Here is a 20,094-nt window from a genome sequence, read left to right as displayed (position 1 = left end):
TCCCTCTGGAACCCTGCAATTGCTTAAAAGAATTTAGAGGAGCTACTCCAGGAAGAGAACTATCACCATAGATAACTACAGTATACTATGATATAGATGTGGTAGATAGGAAGGAACTTAGCAAAGGCCCCTTGATCAAAGTCCTCTCTATGTCCCATTGTTTCTGAATGGCCCAGCAAACATTTGTTTATAAACATATACTTATTTTTATCTTCTTTTGAATTCATTCCTTCCATTTAAAGTCCCAGACTTACCCCCTTCTCTTTAGTCCAGGATGACATATATACCTCATTTTGCCTGACAGTCTTTGGAAACTCATAATCTATGTGAGTTCCCTGTATGTATGAAATTAAACTTGATTTTCTCCTGTTAATATGTCTGATGTCAATTTAATTCTTAGTCCAGCTAGAAGAACCTTGAAAAGAAGATAATTTTTTTTTTCCTCTGCAACAAAAGCAACTACATTATTGAGACTAATGAAGGATAGTTGGAAGAAAGGCAGGCAGGGACAATGGCACCCCTCCCCTCCCCACCCGAAGAGGAAACCACCCTTAAAAGGATTTTATACAACCCTGAAAGGAGCTCTCCACCCTTTCCCATGTGATAGATAGATAACAAAAACCTGATTGGGTGACAGGCACATGGAGGGTTAATCAGATTAAAACAGCAGGCCAACAAGCCGACGGAAACCCCTAGACTTAGAAACTATAGTGGCAACTCTCTCCGGTCCCCTCCCTCTTCAGGAGCTTTGTAACTATCAGTCAATAAACTTTACTATCACTCAATAAATTTTGCTTTGCTGCCCACCACTCTTCATCTGGTCTACCTCTTCATTCTTCAAAGCATCATGACCAAGAACCACAGTCACTAAAGGAAAAGAAATCCTGCAACAAGACCATTTAGTTACGATAGTTAAATAATATGTGTAAACATGAAAAACAGAACCAATGTTAGTTCTGGACTGAAAAATGCCCCCAAGAAAACTCAAATATTTAGAACTTACATATCTCCTTTTATTCTTGTTTGGTCACAGAGTGTCATGGGCCTTTGACAAATGTCCAAATGATTTGGAATTCTGTTTATTACCCAGTGATTATGGTTACTGTAGAGAACAAAGTCAAAAATTTGGGTCTTTTTATTTTACATTGGCTCTGGCATTAGGAACTTACAACAAATGTTCTTGAAAGGATTTTCTAACTTATACATCAACACTAGATGAAAATAAAACAGAGAAAGTTTCTTCTCAGTGCTTTCTCTGTTTTACCTTCACCTTTCTCTTGTGTTTCTATGCCCTCATTCTGTTCCCCAAGCCAATACACCAAGACCCAAATGGCCATGACTCCCAAAGAAACTCACACCACTCCTCTACTGCTTGAAAAAAAATATCCTGGGGCAGGAGATATGAGATAGCATAAAAAGAAAAGCAATTTGTTTGGTTATCTGATGGAGGTAATTTATGTAAAAGTGTGAATGACTTAAATTTCCTGCCTGACTTGCTTTTAAAAAAAGGGGGATTATTAACATAAATGAATCTTGATTAGTGACAGGAGATGGTAGGCTAGTGCTCTTTGCTAACTTCTTCCCCAAGGCATGTTGGAGATAGAGGTCAGTAACTTGGCAACCCTTTAAGGACTGTGTCAACTTTTTTTTTTTTTAATTGGAAGTTACTTATTTGCTGGCCCTGAGCTTTGTACTGAAGACAGGGACATACAGGAGACACTCTCCAGCCCTTGACCTTGAGAAGTTATAACATGAAGATGTTTTCTCCCAACCCATACCCCTCCCTCCCATCACAACCACCAAAAATTAAGCGAAACAAAACAAAATAGAGCAGATCTGAAAATACTCTAGAATGGACTGTAATCAACAACTACTTTGCTTTTTAGCTTTAGAATTGTTCAGCAAATGGTTTATTTTTCTTATTACAAATACTACCTGCTAGACAGAGCTTTCCTTTCCTGTCTTCTGTTTCCTTGATTTTCCTGCCCTGAGATTGACTTAGAAGTTGATTTAGGTGCTATTCCTTATAAATCCACAACTAAACAACTCCTTTGTGTGTTTTCTCCTTATCTGCTCAAGAGTTTTACCCTGATCACTTTACTCTTCAGTGATTAGTAGAGCTACTTGAAAATATTAAGTGGCCTTTACATACTGTGTGAATAAATGATGTATATAACTGATATTTTCCCTATAAGAATAAAATAATATTGTGTATCTAAATAATCTTTAGAAAGAAAAAGTTTATTCAATGTGTGACAATAACATGCTTTTTTTTAAAGACTTATTTATTTATTTTAGAGAGAGAGCATGAGTGAGAAGGGCAGAGGGAGAGGGAGAGAGAATCTCAAGCAGACTCCATGCTGAGCACAGAGCCCCACATGGGGTTTGATCTCACGACCCTGAGATCAGGACCTGAGCCAAAACCAAGAGTTGGACACTTAACCAACTGTACCACCCGGATACCCGATAACATATTCTTTTGAATGCAAGATAAGTCAAATGCTGCAATCTAACAAAAGAAGTATGTCCTAATTTGTATTAAAATAGAAATAAAGAAAAAAGAATTTAAAACAATCATTAGTAAATAAATAAATAAATAAATAAATAAATAAATAAAATAAAACAATCATTAGGGAAAGAAAACTATTCAAGTTTTACTGAAACTTCAACTCAGCAAGTTGATGAGTCAGTTCTAAGGCATTAACATTTGATACTGTTTATCTTTACAAAGGCACCAGTGGAAAAGAACATCTTCTAAATTTTGTCATTTTTATTTGTTTTTGTAAAAAGATTTACAAATGAGAATAAAGACTAAAGGATAGCACTTCAATCAACCACAACAGTGCTTTCTGACAAAATTCATTTAAAAAGTTCTACTATTAAAATATTGCTAGAATAATTTTTATTTACAGGGCTAATGACCAATTATTAAGAAATTATTTCTCAATATTTTATTTTATAATCGTAAATAAAGGGGAAAGACCAAGATAGTTTGTTTCACTTGGTATTTTGAACTTCTAAAGCTAAATGGGAAGTAACTACCATCTTTATGATGATCCATGCTATAGGTTGAGGGTTTTTAATTCAACATATTGATTTATGCCTTGAACTAAATAAGTAGTGAAGTGAGAACAGAAATAGCATTCACCTTCAGAAATTACTGAATGTAATGTAAGGATTTGAAAACAAAACTGCAAAGACGCTGAGATAAAATAATTTTCTTTTTAAGAATAAAGAATAGTATCATATAAAAACTTATTCTTAAGAAATCTTAAAAAAATCTAAATATTAAAATTTTGATAGTAAAATGTAATTTATTTTTATTCATTTCTTTCCATCTTTGTATTTTAAAAAAAGAATTAGAAGTAATCTTATCCATGTAACTTAATCTAGTTTTCCTTTTATTTACATTAATTTCATTAACATATAATCATGGAAACCTTACCTTACATTTCTTATTTTACTTTTTATACAGTAATTATTGATATGCATTTTCTTCTTACAAAGATGCAGCAGATTAAAGAAGAAAACTAACAAAAAGAGAGTGGACATGGGGGTGTCTTCGGCTCAGGTCATGATCCCAGGGTCCTGGGATCGAGTCCCACGTCAGCCTCCCTGCTCAGCGGGGAGCCTGCTTCTCCCTCTCTCCCTCGGCCCCTCCCCCTGCTGTGCGCTCTTCTCTCTCTCTCTCAAGTAAATAAATAAAATCTTAAAAAAAAAGAGAGTGGACACTGTTCTACAAATTCTGCTAGGAACTTCCACATAACTAACTTCATTTAAAGACAAACTCAAAACCAAGAAGGAGAATTACTGTTATACACAAAAATAGTACATATTATTTCAGACAAAATAACTAAGTTGTAATATTAGAATAATAATATATTAACATTTATTAACTTTTTAATGATATTTACAGACTGGAACTGTAAAAACATTCTTATAACCACACTTTTCCATGTTATAGCCAAATATTAGCAATAAGAACAACAACAAAAATAGCAAGGTCTGTGGCCAAAGGGACTCTGCTCTCTATGAAGCAACTGCACTTTTTGCCCTGACCTTCAGCCTGGAAGACTCCTTCAGGAAATACAAAATAGATCACAGAAGTTACTCACTCTGCCTTGGGATTGAATTCATTCTGTGCTCTGAATACTTGTTTCCAGAATGTAATGCATCTGACCTTTTAAATTCTAGATCAACACTTGCTCCAACTTTCCATTTTAGAATACAAGAAGCTCAAAATTCCATACTGAGCCCAAATTCTTCACATCCTCAATTCCCATTCATTTGTATTACTTGTTATTATGACTTCTCAACAGAATCATAAATTCATTTTAGAAAGAGACCATTTCTTTATCCAGATCGTAGTAAGTATAATTTATTAAGTACTTACCATGTGAAAGGTAAATTCCATATGATTTTTAATATATGCCAAAAAAACAAGCAAATAAGATGTTTTGTTTTTTTCATTTTTATTGATAATGAAACTGAGGCATACATCAACTGTACAAGGCTCTCAAATGATCTATGTGATCTGGGATTATACATGTTTATAATAATTAATAAATAACTAAATAAAACCTCTGAGACCTACTTACATACAGTTAAGGATTCTAAAATTCTTTTGTTTCTGACTACCGAGAAGTATAAATCCTCTGTCATTCATCCTAATTTCTTCATTCATTACTCTAGGTACTAGCAAGTATAGAGCCAAAGTCTGCTTTCAACATTTGGCTGCTCACCACCTAAAACTCTCCAACCATCTCACCCTGGCATGAACAAACACTTTCACCTATTTTGCAATTGCCATATAACATCCCAATTCTATATACCTTGGTTGGTAATATAACATTATTTGTACATGTTTTAATGTAGTGTCTTTAGTATATGAACAGTTCATCATACGGATAGGAGTTTGACATTTTTCTCATTTATCTACACTTGCCAGATAGTTAAGGACCGAAGTAATATCTAAGTACTGAGAATTTCTTTCTTTCTTTTTTTTTTTTAAGTACTGAGAATTTCGAGAAAATAATAAAGCCTATTATATTAAATAAAATATATGACATAGTGTAGGCTTAAAATTTCCATTAAATTTTCAGAGATTTGTAACTATTATAGACAACAATCAATTGTTAGGAAAATAAAATACATTCCTTAGCATTTGTCCTCAAAATTATACTGGATAGAGGTGAGAAAAGAATTAAGTAAGCAAATGCAGTCTTGAATCAAACTTAAATCCAAATAGTTTCCATATCATGAAGTAGATTACACTAATTATTATGGACTGAATGTTTGTGTCTCCCCAAAACTCATATGTTCAAATTCTAACCCCCAATATGATGGTATTAGGAGGTGGGGCCTTTAGGAGGTGATTAGGTCATAAGGGTAGAGTTCTCATGAATGAAATTAGTGTCTTATAGACTGACTATAGAACTAAAGAGATCACAGAGTGCTCCCTCGTCCCTTCTGCCCCATGAGAACACAAGAAGTCCACTTCTGAAACACCAAATCCACTGGTGCCTTGATCTTGAACTTCCAGAACTGTAAGTAATAAATTTCTGTTGTTTATAAACCACCTTGTCTATAACATTCTGTTATTGCAGCCTGAACAGACCAAGACACCAATATTTCACCAGAGGTCAACATACAAAACTATCTCTCCCACCAGAATAAGCAACACAGGAGAAGGATTTTTGTTTTGTTTTGTTTTGTTCACTTCTGTGCCCTCAGTGTATAGGACACATAGTAACACCCAAAGTACAGCTGTTTAAAGAATGGTGCTTTCTTTTCTGACTTCTCCTTTTCCTATTCTTTGACACTTTATTGAAATGGGTATCTACTGCTTGAGCCAGCACAGCAGTCATTCACTTTTCTGAGACAGTAACTTGATTGTCACTACATCATCACTCCTCCCCAGTCCCCAAGCCTATGTAATTCAAGTAGGTTGACATTGTTACCACTCTCAACCTCAACAGGCTCCAGAGATAAGTACACATATAATTTGGCCAATAGTAAGAGTCCTTCAATTGAGCCATATAAATGGTGATCTACACCAGGCCAAGGAGACTCAGCTAAAGAAATCTTACTGAAACTATTAAGAAAGAGTTTTTTACACTAAAGTTGTTGAGAGAATGGACTGTCATTCTGGCCATACCATGGCAAGAAGTTGTCCAAATGAAGTCAAAAGAACATCAAGCCAAGGGATGGTAAGATGTATAGTTTAGCACCATCTAGGCTCTAGACTCCAAGACCTGAAGCCAGTTTTAACCCATTATTTTGAACTTATGTGATCCAATAAATTTCATTTTTATGAATCTCACTTGAAATGCATTCCTATTATTTGCAACTGAAAGAATCATAACAAATATATCCTCCAATACCATTGCATTAATTACTTGATTACTTATTCTCCCTATACACAGAAGAAATGAATAGTGCCATACTGATGTTCAGTCATATAATAGCCATGGGAGAAAAATAGTGATAGTCATAGTATACTCTTAGAAATGTCCAGCAGTACAAAAATCAACATACAGAAATCTGTTGCATTTCTACACACCAATAATGAAGCAGCAGAAAGAGAAATCAAGAAATTGATTCCATTTACAACTGCACCCCAAAACCATAAGATACCTAGGAATAAACCTAACCAAAGAGGTAAAAGATGTTTACTCTGAAAACTGTAGAACGTTTATGAAAGAAAATGAAGATGACACAAGAAATGGAAAAATATTTCATGCTCATGGATTGGAAGAAGTGTTAAAATGTCTATACTACCCAAAGCAATCTACGCATTTAATGCAATCCCTATCAAAATATCCCTGGCATTTTTCATAGAGCTAGAAAAAGCAATACTAAAATTTGCATGGATCCACGAAAGACCCCAAATAGCCAAAGCAATCTTGAAAAAGAAAAGCAAAGCTGGAGGCATCACAATTTTGGACTTCAAGCTATATCACAAAGCTATGGTCATCAAGACAGTATGGTACGGGCACAAAAACAGACACACAGATCAATGAAACAGAATAGAAAACTCAGAAATGGACCCACAACTATATGGTCAACTGATCTTTGACAGAGCAGGAAAGAATATCCCATGGAAAAAAGTCTCTTCAACAAATGGTGCTGGGAAAACTGGACAGTAACATGCAGAAAAATGAAACTGGACCACTTTCTTACACTATACACAAAAACAAATTCAAAATGGATAAAAGCCCCAAATGTGACACAGGAAACCATCAAAATCCTAGAGAACACAGGCAGCAACCTCTTTGACATTGGCCATAGCAACTTCTTACTAGACATGTCTCTGGAGGTAAGGGAAACAAAGCAAAAATGAATTATTAGGGCTTCATCAAGATAAACAGCTTCTGCACAGTGAAGAAAACAATCAACAGAACTAACAGGCAACCTACGGAATGAGAGAAGATATTTGCAAATGACATATCTGATAAAGGGTTAGTTCCAAAATGTATAAAGAATTTATCAAACCCAACACCTAAGAAACAAATAATCCAGTTAAGAAATGGGCAGAAGACATAAATTGACATTTCTCCAAAAGACATACAGATGGCCAACAGACACATAAAAAGATGCTCAACATCACTCTTCATCAGGGAAATACACATCAAAACTACAATGAGATATGACTTCACACCTGTCAGAATGGCTAAATGTAACTACACAGGAAACAACAGATGTTGGCAAGGATAGAGAGAGGGAAACCCTTCTACACTGTTGGTGGGAATGCAAGCTGGTGCAGCCACTCTGGAAGACAGTATGGAGGTTCCTCAAAAAGTTAAAAATAGAACTACCCTACAGCCCAGCAATTGTACTACTAGGTATTTACCCAAAGGATACAATACCTATTTGAAGGGGCACATGCACCCCAATATTTATAGCAGCTTTATCAATAATAGCCAAATTATGGAAAGAGCTCAAATGTCCATTGACTGATGAATGGATAAAGGAGTCGTGGTATACGTGTACAATGGAATATTACTCAGCCACAAAAAAGACTGAAATCTTGACATTTGCTACAACTTGGATGGAGCTTGAGTGTATTATGCTAAGCACATAAGTCAGTGAGAGAAAGACAAATACCATATGATTTCACTCATATGTGGAATTTAAGAAACAAAATAGATGAATATAGGGGAAAGAAAAAAAGAGAGAGAGGCAAACCATAAAATAGACTCTTAACTACAGAGAATGAACTGAGGGTTGCTGGAGGGGAGGTGGGCAGGGAGATGGGCTAAATGGGTGCTGGGCGGGGTGCCTGGGTGGCGTAGTCGGTTAAGCGCCTGCCTTGGGCTCAGGTCATGATCCCGGGATCCTGGGATAGATCCCCGCATCGGGCTCTCTGCTCAGCAGGGAGTCTGCTTCTCTCTCTGCCCCTCCCCCCGCTTGTGCTCATGCTCTCTCTCTCTTAAATAAATAAATTAATAGTATAAAGAGCAAATAAATAAATAAATAAATAGATAGATAGATAGATAGGTGGTGGGTATTATGGAGGGCACTTGTGATAAGCCACTGGATATTATATGTAAGTGATGAATCACTAAATTCTACTCCTAAAACTAATATTATACTATATATTACCATAATTTGAATTTAAATTTAAAAAAATGTCCAGCAGTGTTTGTGTCTTCCTTTTAATTTACTCAGATAAAATTTCAGAAGAAAGAATAGCATTTATTTTTGTGCCAATAACAGCTCTAGATGGTACATTTTTCCTTGTGTGACCTGCTACCAGTTTCAGCACTGCTAACTGTAAAACTGAAGTTATAATTAATCATGACTTTTTTTGTCAATAGCAGGTAACCATACGCATGGTTTAAAAACAGAGAAAGAATACTCCATATTTTAGAAGGAGTTACAATTTATTATATCATATAGAAACCTAAAATGTCTTCAGGAAGCATCAACATATATGTTTTCATTTTACAGTTGAAGGAAGTTAAGGGACTTGCCTCATGTCCTATCACCGACTAGTAGCAGAGGCAAGAGCTATAATACAGCAAACAGTACTATGATTTTACTTATTCATATACTATAGTTTATTTCCAGAAACTTGCTTTTAAATCAAATACACAAGAGTTTATAGTATTTATGTAAGCTTAGAATGCTATTCACATGCAGAAAACTGGTTCATAATTTCTGCATACATGTATTATCACTTGGATGAATGATAAGGATTTTCATACTGTGCTCTACGAACTAAGAGCTCATTAAACAATGATTTCATTAACTCCCTCCAAATTCCAACATAAACTTATACAAGAGTATGAAGTAACCTGCTTCATTTCTAGAGAATCGGCTATTTTTTAGGTCAATGGAACTTAATTTATCTAATACTACTTAAGTGTCCTAACAAATTTAATCTATCCCTACTTACCAGGAAGAACAGGTCTAGGAATTACTTTAGTAATTGCCCAAGAATATTAAAAGGCCAATGTAGAATACATTTACATATATTAAGATATGAAATTTTTAGTGGAAACTCAAAATCTGAGACAAAATATTCTCTGTATTATATTTTTTGAAATAAAGACAAACCATTTTAAATTAAAATCTAATTTAAAAGAAATGGATCTTAGCAAAGCTAGCTTTTAAGTGGAAGCATATTTCAGTCTACCATGCACTATAAAAAACTAACACAGTTAATTAAGATGAGATCTTATATATTTTAAAGTTTTCCCAAAATTATGCTTTGTGTTTCTTAATATTCTCTCACTTCAATATCAATCATAAAAGCTATTTATAGTCATATGAAATAACCATAGTATATGACAAATAAAAAGTGCTTTGAAGTTTCTGGATGAAAGGCTTTGTGTTAGTGCCACACATTATTAATTCCAAAATACCAAAGAATTTAAAAGGGAAAGTCATTTCATGGAGAGAATAGATTTTAAAGTTGACATGAATCATAAGGAATTCTTCGTATCAAAAGCACCTTAGTCATATTTTAAGACCCCTCCATCTGATAATTGAGACCCTTCCATATATGCCCACTGGCAGGACAATGAAATAAATGATGTTGAGGGAGAGAAATGGGAGTATAAAGAAACACTTCCATTGTTCTCACTCAGTCTTCTTTCTGGAAACAGACTCAGAGCACTTTTTCACAGTGGGATACAGACTAACTGGTAGATTTGCTCATCATATGCCCATCACAAAATTTAAGTACATTGTCTATAGTCCAGTTTTCAGTGTGTCAGCTTGTCTGGCAGTGTGCATGTATTTCTTACCATGATGGAAGTAATGTCAAGCTCTGTTGGGAGACCTAAGCCTTTTCCTCAGCACTATCTAAACACGTAAAGGAGGAATGTGGTGGCCTAGACATACTCTTGTTCAGAGATTCTATGCAATATGATATTCAGGCTCATGTAGTGAAAAACCCTGGCTGGGATACCAGAATGTTTCACTGAACCAAGGGGAAGCTCTGATTTGAAAACTGCACATCGAACATGTACTTGTCAACTGAGCCTGTTTGTCCGTTACCGACTTTGGTGTTGAGGACCTGGCATCATCTAGGATATCTTGTGACAAGCATACGGCCACAGTAAAATTAAACTAAGAACAGTTCTTCGAAATGTATCTCACGGGACTGCCTGATTATTATAGCCATAAGCAAGAGTTTTCATTGTCTCTGGAAAGAGGAAAAAAAAGATATTTAAACTGAAGTTGAATATTTGCAATCCTGTTTTCTTTCCTATGTGGATATTTCTCAAAGTTCAAACTGTTTTGAACAAAGTTCTCCAGCTCCGTGTGTGTGTGTGTGTGTGTGTGTGTGTGTGTACACATATATATGAAAATCTTTTTCATGCTGATATTAGTGGGGTAGATTGGTTATCAAACCAATTAATGTATGCTCTTGTTAAGTTTCAGAGAATGGGGTTAGAACAAGACTGTATATAAATCCTTGCAATAACATAACTTGTTTGTGCTAGTCATTGGTTTTGCTCAGACTCTGAGGATGAATTTCTTCCTAGGATACATTTTCCTAAGCCTACATTTGCCTACAAAGAGATGGTATATGATAGATAACCTAAAAGTGAGGATAGCATTCCAGCATATGACAAAAAACTTTTTTGAAGGTAGCTATTTGGATGTTAGGTAATAAGGAAATGTAAAAGTGTGTTATCTTGGAAGTCAGTGATATCAGAATATTAGTAAGGGGCTTATTATATGTGAAGCACTGTGCTAAGTTTGACATTTTATATATCAACAAATTCTCATTAAAAATCATACGGGATAGACACTACACTTCCTTTTTACAGAAAAGGAAACTGAGGCTCACAGAGGTTAAAAACCCCTGCTAAACCAAAAGAGAGATTTCAAATTAGGATTTCAATCCAGATGTCCCTGGATGTGAAGCTCATTTATCTTTTTTTTTTTTTTCCTACAAAGTGCTACCTCAAACATAAGCAGCTTTCTAAGCGAAGTGTAATAGAAACTGCTTCTTTCAGGACTGTATTTAGCACATACAATGTAAACATAAAAGTTTATGTTTAACTACAGCTCATACATTATTTTCAAAGGGTTTTGAGACAAAAAGAGATTTATTTCAGTTTGTTTTACTTCAATTTTTCTACAGAAAAAATTAGGATTTGATATGCATGAATTCTTAAAGGCTTATTTTAAACAAACACTAAAACAACAAATTTGCAAGTTGTATATTTCACAATTGTCAATAACTATTTGAAAGAGCATTTCCATGGAGACCTCTTTATGAGTAAGAGTTTACCCTTTCCTAAATATTCACTAAGAATAGATTATTCATATGTCTAATTCTGTCATAAATGTATATGGAAGAGATTTATCGGCTTACCTAATTCTTTCATTTTATAGACCTGTTCATTATTATACTTCAAGTTTTGCTGCATGAAGTTCTCATTTATATTGGAAATATACCCCATTAAAAAGCATTTGTTCAATAAGATTTCATTATAATCCGAGATGTGTGCGGAATTGAAAAGTAAATTACCATCTTATACTTTTAAATGATTTGGTCGTCAGTTTGGAAAGAACAGCTTTTGAAATATGACAGTTAATGATAATGCTGCATTTCTACTTACTGTCATAATTCATAACAAAAACAGGGTGGAAACTTATTTCAAAAACAATAAACACACACCCAAGAGAGCTTAGACATTTTCCCTTGCATAGTTATGAATGGTAGATTGATTGCTTTAATGGCCCTATTCTTTATCCCTTCCTTTAACACATTTACCATGTGACTTTTTAGTTCTTTTTACTAAGGAGGCACGATCTCTTTCTCCCCACTTCTTAAATTTGGGCACACCCGGTGCCTTGCTTTGGCCACTGAAATGAAAGTAAACAAGATGCAAACAGAGGCTTGAGAAAAGCACTTACATATTTCTGCTCACTCTGACCCTTATCCATCGCCATAGGAACATACCCAGGCTATCCTCCTCCATGATGAGAGGCAAAAGTGAACCAGAGCTGAGTTGCCCCAATTATGCCATGTGAGGCCTAACTAGCACCAGTTGATCCACCCCAACCACTTTCCCGTCCCTCCCACACCTGCCGCATAAACATATGCGCGAACCAGGGCAAAAGCAGCCAAACTCATCCCAGATCAGCTGAATCCCACAGACTCATGAGCTAAATAAATGTTTATTGTTTGCTTCTAAGTTTTGGTGGTTATTTATAACGAGCCATTACACGGTAATATCTAAGCTATATACTATGTCTCCTTTCATTTTCTTTTTCTTTCCAAGGGCATAAGTAAAGATCTGTAATTAAGCATTAAGTTCATCTCAATAAAGTACATTTCTATTTCTTAAATAGGAAATAGCCCTTGAGCATATTTCTACGTTTAGGTTCACATTAAATCACCATGTACTGAGCATTTGCTACGTTTCTGGCACTGCTCTAGAAACTTCCAAATATAAATAAATAGTTCAAAAGATACTGTCTGAAACAGTTTGAGCAACTAAATAAAATAGTAATGAACTATAATCCAAAGCATAAAATAAATATCCATGAGTCCATAATTAAGCAAACAAAAAAATTAAAAAGGGAGAATAGATAAATCTCCCATGCAGAATAATTCCAAATGATTTACGTAAATATTCCACCCTAAAGGAAGTGGAGCATAAATACCCGCTCCTAAGTGTGGGCTGCACACAGTGCCTCCCTTCCAAAGATTACACCATAGAAAAAGGGAAAAAGAGTAATGTAGTGGAGAAAATCCGACAAACACCCAACTCAACCTGGTGATCAAGGTTAACATCAGCAGTAATAAATCATGTTGCTAGTATTTATCTTTGATATAATAAGGATTACATCTTGCCTGTGTGGTTTTCCTCCCCAAAACCATTAACTCCGATCCCAATATTATCATAAGAAAAACATCAGACAAATCTCACTAAAGGAATATCCTGTTGAACACCTGACTAGTGTCAAGATCATTTAAAAAAGAGGGGGAGGGGTGTAGACAACTGTCACAGTCAAGAAGAGCTTAAAGAGACATGATGACTGAATGTCATGTGGTATCCTAATGTTCCAGAAAAATGGGTAAAAATTAAGACAGTTTGAATAAAATATGAACTTTAGTTAATAATTATGTAACTATCATCTCATTAAGCGCGTCACATGTGCCATCCTAATACAAGATGTTCATAACAGAGGAAACTGGGTGGGGCGTGTATAGGAACGCTACTGTTTTCACAATTTTTCTACAAACCCCAAAATATTCTAAAATCAAACTTTCATTTAAAAATATAGTGCCCATTAAGATATGCATCAATAAAGTATGCATTTTTTGGTAAATTATCATTCACTGCTGTACTGCACAGAGCAAAGGTTTTGGTTGGTTTTACACAACTTTTTTGCTTATATATTGTTGACCTGCTTTTTTTATGTTTCATTATCTAGTTGGGTTCTATCAGACTTTTCAGGCATGGTTTTTTACAAAATCAGAAAATCTGTAATTTCACAAACAGTATTATGGAGAAATTAACTTTAACAGATTGCTAATTTAATTTAGATCATTAATAAATATAGTATCTCATTCTGAAAGATAAAATAAATTTTGTAGGTAGAAAAATTAATTCTAAAATGAATTTAAATGAGGAGATCGCATACTATTTTAATATAATTTTGAAAATAAAATGCAAATTGCACAACCCATTGATTTTCACTATCATTTTCTAAGACTATTGTCAAATATCACTTCTTGTCACACTTTTTCTGGAAAAGATTAATGGTAGGATCACAGAGATACCAGCTGTTTAAATACTCCTTTTATTTACAATGCTAGCTTAATAAATAACCTATCTGCCTAGCAACTATAACCTTTTTCTGCTAATAAGCATTCATAGAGTTCCCCTACATATAGAACATTATTATTTTTTAATACTAGGCCATTATCCTTAATAATTTAATACTGTAAGACAAGCATTTAGTGCAGTGATAAAAATAACCACTAGCTCATACGCCTTGTGGCTTTAAGAAAATTAAGGATATCCAATGGGCTTTGGCAAACAGGTCTAAAAGACGAAGGAAGCAGGTGTAGAAGACATGCCTCTCATTTTTATCCCTTTTCTGTTTGGTTTCTTGGGAATCTCTGTTTGGCGATGAACCATAGTGTATTTGCTTCAGGCAGATGCTTTTATTCTCCTCATCTACTGATGTGGCAACCAAATGAAGGGTGGTAGAAAGTATGATTAAAACCTAATATTAAGTTTTAAAAAGCAAAATAGACTTTTTGCAGATAGAATTATAGTGTTGAACAATTTAAAATGTTGGTTTACTGTTTACTGGCTGAAGTTGGGCATGATATGGAAGCAGATTACAGATTCCAATGGTAGGTTAATGTGGAATCCTATTACGTTGGATTTTTTTTTTTTCTGTAAATAAGAATACCAACATAAATTCATTGAGAGTGTTTCTTTTATGTCCAGTGTGAAGGTTATATTGAGGATAATTATAGAAATATAAGTTACTGGGCGCCTGGGTGGCTCAGTTGGTTAAGCGACTGCCTTCAGCTCAGGTCATGATCCTGAGTCCTGGAATCGAGGTCCGCATCGGGCTCCCTGCTCAGCGGGGAGTCTGCTTCTCCCTCTGACCCTCCCTCCTCTCATGTGGTCTCTCTATCTCATTCTCTCTCTCAAATAAATAAATAAAATCTTTAAAAAAAATATATGTTACTAAGTCATGACGATTAAAGATTCCTTCCTTCCTTTTCTTCAGGGCATGTTTATGCCAGTTCCAGTCTGGAGACCAACCTCAGTGCATTGCTGTGCTGCTTTGTTTTCCAGCATGCCCTCATGACCACATTTTCCAGTTTTAATAAAATTTTTTGGTTAACTATTTTAGACGCTAGTAATATTAATCTTCCTTTGCTTTGCATAATGGTCTACAGACCAACCAGCAGTCTTTCATAAATTAACTTTAAAAATACTTAGTTAAAATGCTTATTAGAAGTCAGGACTATAATATCTAGTCCTTGCACTCTGCTTAATATCTAATTCCCTCATTAACAAGATTAGCAGAAAATTAAATAATGGTGTCTGTATATACATTCCTAGTATTCATCTATAATACATGCATTATATGCAGTACTTTAAAAATATGTATAGAGTACTCACCCAATCTCTTCCAGTGTCAGAAAACATGAATATCACAATGTTTTGGAAAGAAGAACTTTAGAAAAATGGTTTCTTTTCAGATAAGAAAAGAACGTGGTTCAAGGATATAAGGGTGAGAATTTAAGTTAAGAGATAGAAAGAAAACTGTTAATGTGCATGGCTTTCTTTTTAGACTTTATTGTTTCCAGTTTTATTAAACCTTAAGGGGAACATTCTGTCAATAGGGCCTTTTAACCCTGGAAAATCTTTTGGTCAAAAACCTAAGCTTCTAATTCGAGGTTTGTCTGATAATATTTACTCAGTCATGAGGAGTTTACAAAGGATATGAGTAGCGTGATCGCAAAAGCACATAGCAACTCCACCTCTTTCTAGGCATTAAAATATTTAGTTCAGATGTTTCGAGATTACAAATGAAGGATTTTAAAATATCTTTCTTTCTTTTTTAAAATTCTTGTGTCAGGGGCAGTGGGGAGGGAGGATGGAATACATATTTCAACCCAGCATTTGGTTTCCCTATTATTTTATTTTAAATGAATATTATAGATTATCTCTAATCTTGAAATGCTTTGTCTGGAAACTTGTATATCATTTGCAGGCATTTTCCAATGGAAACAAATTAGTGCATGTGGGGTTTTTGGAAGAGCCCACAGTAGCAAGGTAAGGGTTGATGAAGAGTTGGTAAAGAGAAGCCAAGGAAGAGTTAACAGTCACTGGTGGGTTAGGTTATGCTGAGCCAAAATGAAGTCCAGAGTGCATCTAAGAATTTGATAAACTATAGACTCCTACCCCTCCAAACCCTCAAAGACACTCCAAACTTTGCCTACATTTCTATGGAGTAAAGAACATTGTGAAGCACAGTTATGGATGAGGAATCTCAGGGGTTAGGAGCCCTTGTTCTGGATAAGGCATCGGACAAGGCAGGGAAAACAGATGAAGAATGGTGGATATTGAAGGAGACTACAGAGTTTTCAGGTCTCCAGGTTCCCCTTCCTTTCCTTTACCCTTAAAGGTAGTCTTCAGCCTAAGATGTTAAAACCTGGAGACAAAAGGGCAAAAAGTGGCAGCAATGGAAGTTTTAAGGTGATCTAAATTAGGGTGCCTTTCTCCCTTCACCCCGATTTTTTTCTCTGCCTCCCAGCTCTTCCTCCTTCCTTTTCTACCTCTTTATTACAGATGAAAGAAAGTTATAGTAGGGTCAGGGCAGCTGAAGTTTGTCAGTAAAAGGAGGAGAACAGCCAATGGGAGTCCTTCGGTAAAAGAGTGATAGAGATTACCTTTGCCAGCCATTCTGCCCTCCCAGTTACCCTGACTTCTCTCTCTCCACATATCCTATCCCTCTTGTGTTTTCTTTCCCTCCATTTCCCCAATGTGCAAGGAATTACTAAGAACTAGAGAAGGTCCTTTGGAAAGTATGGACAGTGGTAACAATAAGAAAGTGATTTGCTTTGTCCCCCCTTTCTTCTCCACTCCTTAAGGATCCCTACTAGGACAATCCCACCTGGCATCAAGGAGGTAGCCAAATCTCCGTATCTCTCCAGAAGGAATGACTGGTCAAATGTTAGAGAAATACCCCAGTCATTGTATATAAAGTGCAAAACTGCCTATATTTTGTTATATTGTGCTTTTATTTAATTTATAATAGAAACATTAAAAATAAGTTTTAAAAAAGTCTTTCTAATGACTTTTTGTTGTTGTTAATCCTGGCCATATTTATAATGTGGGGGGGGGGGGTAGACATTCATATGCTAATTTACATTTTGTATTTGAAGTGAGTCGTTGAGTCTACATTGGCCAGACCTCCTTTACCGTATCCAAAGCCAATTATGACCCTGTGGAAAATCCTTTTCAAAGACATGAAATGACATATACTCTTGAATCTTGTTTGCTAACTGTTACAGTCTTTCCTGCATTTTCTGTTGATCCTAAAAGTAACCAAAAAGGAGTAAATAATCATCATTGTCCCAGTGCATACATCCAGAGATTGGATCTAACTATTATTGAATTCAGGGCAGGCTTATGAATTTTATGGTATTTTGCCCAATGAGATCCAAAATATAATTCAGAAGAATCTTAGTTGCTTAAGCAGGTAACAAGCCAATCTGCATAGCTGGAAAGCAACTGAATGTTTTTCTTCATGTCAAAATATTGAGGGGTTTCTTTTTTAAAAATATTTCTAAATGTTTTTGATTTCTAAGATACTATTGAAAGAACTTAGGTGCCAAGAACCTTCAAAAATAGAATGGGTATAGAAATACGATTCCTTTGATTTAACACTAACTATAAAGATCATTTAATTTAACCTTCTAATTTTGCCAATTAGAAAACTAAAGCACAGAGAGCTTAAATGCCTTGCCCAAGGTCACTCAGCAAGTTAAAAGTCACTAAATATAGATTGAAAAAAATACCCTAACCCTCATTCAAATTAGGTTTCCAGTTTATAACCCTAAAATGAGGAACCTAGGACAGCTCCTACAAAAATAGCAAAATAGAGCTTAGTTTTGCTATGATCCTAGGGCTAGTGTTCCCTTCAACTGGAGGAATAGGGTTCCTATGAAAAGAAAGAAATCTTCCAAGGGTCTCATTTTTGAAAGAGAGACTCCTCATTTTCTAAGAGATGAACAAATCACCAACTGCACAGAAACTAGGTAAGACTATTGCCCACGAATGGAAAGAATATTTTGCCATTCCAATTATCATGTGTTGGAAACTCCAACTCTACAGAATCCACGCTCTTTTACAGTAAAAGTATCAAAACTATGCCAACAAAAATGCCTAGTTGCTGTAGTATTAATCTTTTTATCATGTACATATTAATGGCTATTTAATTTATGCATACTTATTATAAGGTACTGCATGGGTACATTTAAAACATAAGCTTACAACTAATCAAAAGCTAATTAAAAACTTTACACTATAATTTTCTGTGCTTGCTTTCATCTGTAGTTTTACAGGAGTAATTATATGATTTTTACAGTGTAATCTATTTAATTTTTATGATAAATTATTCTTTAAATCATTGCTGGAGAACAAAAATCAGTTCTCTAGAATGAAAAGTATTCAGCAGAAGCACTAAAAGTGCAACATTCCTCTAATGGAAGCTTCTCCTCGGATAGAACGAAAAGGTCCACTCTGGAGGAGGGAATACTGGCTTCCCCATCCTGCTCAAACCTGGCTAGATGCTACACACATACACACACACACACACACACACACACACACAAAGGTCAATGCATCACCAGTGGGTCACCAAACATGACCATACAGGACAGCCTGAACTCGAGAACTTAATTTTTTCAGAGAGATTATCACTTATGCTAAAAGAATTGTAGAATTCTAGATTTTAACAATCAATCATGAAGAACAGAAGAAGACTGCAAAGGTTCTGAATTTTAGCACTGATTTCTTCATTTCATTGTTAAGATAAATTGAGGCATCTCTGAGCCTCATTCTTCCTATCTCTAGAATGAGACTTGAAGTAGCTAAACATGCTGCCACCCACAGGCTGGAGGCAGTCCAGTGAAACTGAGAGTAGAGGCCATGTAAAACACCCAGGGTTCAAGTTCCAGCTCTACCACTTATTTCACTGTACTTAACACAATGGCAGATGCCTAGCAGGTGGTCAGTTCTGATTTGTTCATCCTAAGTGAATGAAACCAGTCTCCCAGGTTAGAAAGTAAATTACGCTTTCCTCTTCCTCACCTATCACAGCCCGTCTATCAACAAATCATTTGTTTCTTTGAAATGTCGATGGTATTCTGAACATGGTTTCATTTTCTGATGCCATTTTAGTCTGGCTGTCACTTCACATCAAGATTCCTGTAAAGTCATCCTCACTTTGCTTGCTAACCTTGTCTTTTAAAAAAAAAAAGATTGCCTTTTTCTGTCACCTTTAGAAATATCCAAATGTTATCAATGCCTTCAAATACCAGTCTTAACAAATCCCAAATTATAATGCCTGTCTTTTAAGATATTCTCTAAACTGGCCTTCAACTATTCAATATTATTTATCCACAACTCTAAAATCAAGCAGCTAATTCCTCCATATAGCACCATAAAAATTCTTATTCTTATATAGGCATGTTTTTGCTCTGAAATGCCTTCTCACGTTCAGTGTAATATATGTATTGTTACATCCAAAATGTAATGATTTTGGATTTAAGAAACTCTCGAGGTTAATCTGAATTCAACACTTAACTAGATGTGTAATTTAGGAGAGCTTGGCTCCTTGTAAAATGGGAATAACTACCCGACAGGCTTTCTGTGAGGATTAAATGACATAATAATAGTTAATAATATATACATATAATTTAGCGAGAGCACACTGTGGCTCAGGCCCCATTCTAACGTTGCTACAAGAACCCCATGAAGTATAGACGGTACTATTTCTCATGCATGAGGGAACTGTGGCATGGAAAGCTAGAGCAGTTTCCTAGTAAAGAGTATGTGGCTTCTGAGCTGGCAGTCTTAACTA

General features: G+C 35.3%; 1 protein-coding gene across 3 annotated transcripts in view; it reads right to left on the bottom strand.

The window, feature by feature from the left end:
- The window catches only part of ALCAM (activated leukocyte cell adhesion molecule), a 209,857-nt gene that overhangs the window by 139,333 nt on the left and 50,430 nt on the right, over window positions 1–20,094 (bottom strand). The gene's annotated exons all lie outside the window — the stretch shown is intronic.

The sequence above is a fragment of the Phoca vitulina genome, unplaced genomic scaffold, assembly GCF_004348235.1.
Source record: "Phoca vitulina isolate PV1807 unplaced genomic scaffold, GSC_HSeal_1.0 scaffold8, whole genome shotgun sequence".
Taxonomy (NCBI): domain Eukaryota; kingdom Metazoa; phylum Chordata; class Mammalia; order Carnivora; family Phocidae; genus Phoca; species Phoca vitulina.
Note: the sequence above shows the minus strand (reverse complement) of the source record. Positions and strands in the feature narration are given on the sequence as shown.